Source organism: Nycticebus coucang, chromosome 9 (assembly GCF_027406575.1).
Source record: "Nycticebus coucang isolate mNycCou1 chromosome 9, mNycCou1.pri, whole genome shotgun sequence".
NCBI lineage: Eukaryota > Metazoa > Chordata > Mammalia > Primates > Lorisidae > Nycticebus > Nycticebus coucang.
Genome location: NC_069788.1, coordinates 109,009 through 115,629, shown reverse-complemented (window position 1 = coordinate 115,629; position 6,621 = coordinate 109,009).

Here is a 6,621-nt window from a genome sequence, read left to right as displayed (position 1 = left end):
TGGGGCCGCGGGGGGAGGGGACTGGCCGGGCCTGGGACCCCGGTCCGCGCGGCGGGCGGTGCTCGCGTGCGGGAGTCGCCCCGGAGATTCGGTTTCCCGGGACGGACAATGGGGCCTCCGGGCCGCGCGGCCGCTCTTTGTCGAGACCCTGGGAGGAGGCTGTGCCTGCCCGGGACGGCCCCGTGGCCAACGCGGGCAGCGGAGCTCGGGGCGCGGGTGTGCACCTCCTGAGTCAGCCCCTGCCCTTCGCGCGGTGGAGGGTTTCCTCGCACAGCGTGAGCAGCTAGAGACAGCACAAAGCTGTGTGCTTAGAACAACTTTGAGGAAGATAACTGTTTCTTTCCAAAATTTTTGGAAACTATTTTATATAAAGTGACATTTCTTTTGTAAACGTGTACTAGGTACAAGAAAGACAAGACAAAGACATTTAAATCTCAGACGCGGTATGGATACTAATTTTATCCCGGGCAGCTGTAATGAGAAATAACAACAGTGTCCTTTTTGATTTAAAGGCTTATTGTCAAGACCTTACTGATTCCCCAAATGAACTCTTCGCTATGATAAGTAGTCTGAGAAAAAATTAGTTGAGCACTCTTAAAAGTGTTTAAGTATGTAAAATGCCACATTATTTTTATAGATACTCGAATTAAAGATGAAGTATTTCTTGGCCAAATGACTAGACAACTTGTTTAGGTAGAATCGTGCCTCCTTAGTCTAGTAGTTAAAGTAAATAGATAAGTCCGAAATCTTTACTGTCCGAATATTCGTTGTTGTCAAACATACCTGCTGTGGTACTTAGCTAATTCAACAATAGGGATGTCTGTTGAAAATCTAAAGATCGTGGTTTTAATGATGTAAATGAAAACCCAAATGTTTCGTAGAAAAATACAATAAAAATTAATACTATGTATTAAAGAATGAAAATAATGGTCTGAAATGTATGACGCTTTTTATTTAGACTTTCCTAGGTATATTCCTTTAAACACTGCCTGTACCTAGGCAATGTCAGAGACTCCCAAATTAAAAAAATCTCTACCTTGTCTCTGACCTCTAATCCTTTCTCTAACCATGCCTCAGATCTGTATGTGAGCTTTATGACACTCCAAATCAGCATTTCAAGAAACTGAGCATATGTTCTTCCTCCTAAAGATGTGTGTGTATATATACATATATATGTGTGTGTGTATATATACATATATATGTATGTGTGTATATATACATATATATGTATGTATGTATATATACACACCACACACATATATATGTATATACACATACACATATATATATATATATATTTTTTTTTTTTTTTTAATAGAGTGCCTCAACCTAGCTCACAGCAACCTCAAATTCCTGGACTTAAGCAATCTTCCTGCCTCAACCTCCGAAGTCGCTGGGACTATGGGAACACATTGACAGGTCTTGCTTTGCTCAGGTGGGTCTCACTCCTGACCTCAAATGATAACTCCTGCCTCAGCCTCCCAGAGTGCTAGGATTACAGGCATGAGTCACCCACCCCACCAACGTCTATCCCCCTAATAGTCCATCTCCAGAGCTCCTGTTTTGTCATTCCCTGTGTATCCCTGGAAATGAGCAAATCATTTGGGATACTTCCTTCTCCCCACTGCCGTGTCAGTTAATCAAATCCTGTCAATTCTGTCTCCCAAATATCTTCACTTCTGTGTTGCAATGGAGGCAAAGCCACTACCTGTACTCATGATGTAGCCTCATGATTTATCTACTCTTGCAGCTGTCCTAATCCAAATCAGTGACTCCTCCCTCACTCCTCTCATTCTCACTTAGGAGGATTGCTTGAAGTCAGGAGTTCCAGACCAGGTCTGGGCAACATAGCCAGAAACACAGCCCCTATCTCTTTTTTTTCTTGCCCCCTACCCTCATATTTTAAGATAAATAAACTTTTTAGAAGGTCCTATGACACATAGGATCCTTCATTAGCTTCCTGTTACACTTAGAACAGCCAGAATCCTTAACTGAATCAACAAAGCCCTCCAAAATCTGTTCCACCTGTTTCTCCAGCTTCATCTCAGCCACCTTCTCAGCTTCTGCCAGCCTTCCCTGGATTTTGGCAGTTCTAAGGTGTGCTCACACTGTGGACCTGGATAGAGAAGTGACTGATGTGAAGAACAGAACTGAGTTGGTCATGCTCTCCATCTGACACCTCTATTTTTTCTTTTTGAAACAGTCTCACTCTGTCCCCCTGCGTAGAGTACTGTGGTGTCTTAACTCACAGCAACCTCAAACTCTTGGGTTCAATAGATCCTCTTGCCTCAGCCTCCCAAATAGCTGGGACTGTAGGCACCCACGACAATGACTGGCTAATTTTTCTATTTTTAGTAGAGACCAAGTCTTGGTCTTCCTGAGGTTAGTCTCCAACTCCTGAGCTGAAATAATCCACCTACCTTGGCCTCCCTGATCCATCTGATGTCTTTTTGAGTGAAACATCAATATAATTATTCTCCAGAACTTCTTATTCTGGTCTTGACTCCAAGACAGAACCACTACATATTATTACTGAAACAAGGAAATCTATAATAATACTTTAAAAAAAGAAAACCTAGTAAAGTCGTTGATTAACTCAGTATGTCAGATACACTGGGTTAGATTGGAACGCATACAAAAGCTCCAGAGTGAGACAGTGCTCAATAAATGTGTGTTGTGGTGGCGCCTGTAGCTCAGTAGATAGGGTGCCAGCCACATACACCAAGGGTGGTGGGTTTGAGCCCAGCCCAGGCCAGCTAAAACAACAAAGGCAACACAAAAAAGAAAAATAGCCGGGTGCTTGTGGTCCCAGCTACTTGGGAGGCTGAGGCAAGAGAATTACTTAAGCCCAGGAGTTTGAGGTTGCTGTGAGTTGTGATGCTACAGCACTCTTACAGAGTAACAGCTTGAGACGCTGTTTCAAAAATAAATAAATAAATAAATATGTGTTGTTATATCCCTGAATCCTTTTTAGTGTCTGGCACAGGATTTGGTGCTTAGTAAATATTTGCTGAATTAAATCAAAGGATAATACACTGAGAATCCGACAACCTTCTAATCCCAGATCAACACCCAGGATATTGTGGGGTTAGACAAGTCATTTCAGACTTCAGAGTCTATTTCCTTATCTATAAAAGAGAGGTGTTGAAAATTATTTTTAAGATTTGTTTTAGCCGTGTGCTCCCAATTAATGGACACAATGTAAGGTTATATGTCATACCTCGTGGGTGCAGGGCACAACTACAACAGAGACCTTACCTACATTAACTACCTTGCATTAACAAATACAAACCTTGTAACATATTTGATTGTATCCTCATATTAAAAAATAAAACAAAGATTTCTTTTAGCTTAAACATTTTATAATGTATTTTAAAATTTCCCAATCTGTATTTAAAAATATTCAGATGTCCTACTTCTCACTTAAGATTTTCCCCATTTGAATCTCAACTTCCTTTTATAGCAAAAGAGCCTGCTATTCCCTTTATATGACCGTTGCCCCAAACAAAAATAAAAGTAATACAATAACAACAAAAAAATCAATAATGTCTGACTTTAAATATCAACCCCAGCATGTATGTGCAAAATCAATACACATTCACTGTTTGCAGGAGGACAAATTGATACAATTTTTAAGAAGATAACTCAGATACAAGGTTTACTTCAGTATTTTTGTTTTGTATATAATATGTATAATATATACAATAAATATGTGTAAACAAGTTACTCATTTGCTTCATTTCTATCTTTTCATCCAAGTAGCCTTTGAATTAGAAGATACAGACCTGTGGAGTTCGCAGTTAATGAAAAGGAGGCATATAGGCAGGCCTGTTCAGATTTTTTACTTGTCCAAAATTTTTCCACCTACTTAATGCCATTCTGTTAAAAAAAAAAAATCATATTCTTTTCTTTTCTGCATTTTCTAAACTTTCTACAATAAACAAACATTAATTTTGTGATGGAGGCCATCATAATTCATGTGGGGAAGTCCAAGGCATGCAGTCCTTTCCGTAGAGCCATAAAAACCTAGATCAAAGAAACTGTGGAAGTCGTGCAATCCAGTATTTCTGTTAATAGTAGCCAAGAAAGCTTTTGCAAAATCATTTACATCTTATTTTCATGGTACTATAAAGTCTGATGTGTTTAAGTTAAAAACTTCTGACAGCTGGGCATGATGGCACAAACCTGTAGTCCCAGCTGCTAGGAAGGGTCAGACAGGAGGATTGCTGAAGCCCAGAAGTTTGAGGCTGAAGTGAGCTAAGATTGCAACACTGCTTTGGAACCTGGGCAGAAGAGCAAGACCCTATCTCTAAAAAATAAATGTAAAATATGAAAATAAGAATAAAATAATGACTTCTATTCTGAAAAACACAGTCCAGAGAATGAAAAGACAAGCCACAGACTGGGGGAAAATCTATGCAAAAGATGTATCCAAAAGGGATATTATTGAGACAGAGTCTGAACACACCTGTATTCTGAACACTTCGGAAGGTTGACACAGGAGGAGCTCTTGAGGTCTCTATAGTTTTGTCTTTTCCAAAATATCATATAGTTGTAATCATACAGTATGTAGCCTTTTCAGATTGGCTTCTTCACTTACCAATATCCATTTAAGACTCCTCTATGTATTTTTGTGGCTTTATAGATTAATTCTTTCTTGTGCTGAATAATATTCCATTCCATGTACACTATAGTTTATTTATCCGTTCACCTGCTAAAGGACATCTTTGTTGTTTCCAATCTTTGGCAAGTACAAATAAAGCTGCCATAAATATCTGTGTGCAGGGCTTGGGGTGGACATATGTTTTTAATAAATTTGAGTAAAAGGAGTGTGATTGCTGGATTGTATGATAAGATTATATTTACTTTCACCAGAAGCTGCCAAACTGTCTTCCACAGTGACTGCATCACTTTGCTTTCCCACCAACAATGAATGAGAATTCCTATAGCACAACATCCCTGTTAGCATTTAGTGTTGTTGGTGTTTTGGATTTTGGCTATTCTAATAGCTGTATAGTAGTAACTCTCTGGTTTCTTAAAATTAATACATAATATTTGCATATATTTATGGGGGAACGTGATATTTTAAAATTAGCATGTAAAGTATAATGATCAAATTAGGGTATTGAGGATATCCATCACCTCAAACATGTATCATTTCTTTGTGTCTGGAACATTTCAAATCTTCTAGTTATTATTATTTTCATTTTTTTTTTTTCTTGCTCAGGCCGGTCTTGAACTCCTGAGCTTGAGCAATCCACTTGCCTCCCAGAATTCTGGGATTACAGGCATGAGGTCCCACATCCAGACTCAAATCTTCTAGTTATTTTGAAATATACAATGTATTATAGCCAAGTATAGTCACTGTATTGTTCTATCAAACCCTGGAAGTTATTCCTTCTATCTACTTGTTAATAGTCTCTGCTCTCTTATATTCTAGTCTGGCATGACCTCTTGTAGCCCCAGTCATGAACTGAGAGTTAGAGCTGGGGCTACAAGAGGTCATGTCACACTAGAATATAAAAGAGAGCAGAGACTATTAACAAGCAAAAATGAAGAGGGATAATTCACTATATTTTGAGCACTAACTATGTGGCAGGCACTATGTGAACAAAGCAGAGGTGTCTTACACTCTTATGGAGACCATAGCTAAGTGAGAAAAACAGAGAATAAAGCAATAAATTAAATGGTTACAAAGCAGGATAAATACAATGAAAAAATTAACATAGTATAGTGATATAGAATAACAGGGAAGACTTATTCAGTGGTCAAGGAAGACCTTTCTGAGGCCAAGACCTGAAGGAATAAATGGGAAAAAAAGTGAAGAGGGAAAGGAAGTATGAAAGGCGTTAACAGGCTGAGTGAACATGCATGTGAAAACCTAAGAGGTCATGAGCTTGGTCTTTCCTGAAAGGAAGACGGTGGCTTGCAGAATATTTGGTCTGGAAGCTAGTGGCCCATGACTAGTTTGGAGAAGTTGTAAGGAGCCAGACTATGCAGGGGTATGTAGGGCTACGTGCCTGAGCACAGGAAGAAGCCACTGAGAGATTCCACATTTTTAAAATTAGTCTTTAGAAACACAGTAGGCCTGACCCAGTGGCTCATACCTGTGATTCCAGAACTCTAGGAAGCCAAGGTGAGAAGATCTCTTGAGCTCAGGGTTTGAGACCAGCCTGAGCAAGAATGTGATCCCATCTCTACTAAAAATAGAAAAATTATCCAGGCGCGGTGGCGAGTGCCTCTAGTCCCAGCTATTCAGGAAGCTAAAGAAGGAGGATCACTTGAACCCAGGAGCTTGAGGTTGCTGTGAACAAGGCTGATGGTAGGACACACTAGCCTGTTAGACTCTGTCTCAAAAAGAAAACAGAAAAGAGGCTCAGCATCTGTAGCTCAAGCGGCTAGGGCGCCAGCCACATACAGGAGAGCCGGCGGATTGGAATCCAGCCCAGGCCTGCCAAACAACAATGATAATAATGACAACAACAACAAAATAGCTGGGCATTGTGGTTTCAGCCCAAGAGTTGGAGGAGGTTGTGGGCTGTGACTCCATGGCACTCTACCCAGGGTGACAGCTTGAGACTCTGAAGAAAGAAAGAAATGAAGGAAGGGAGGGAGGGAGGG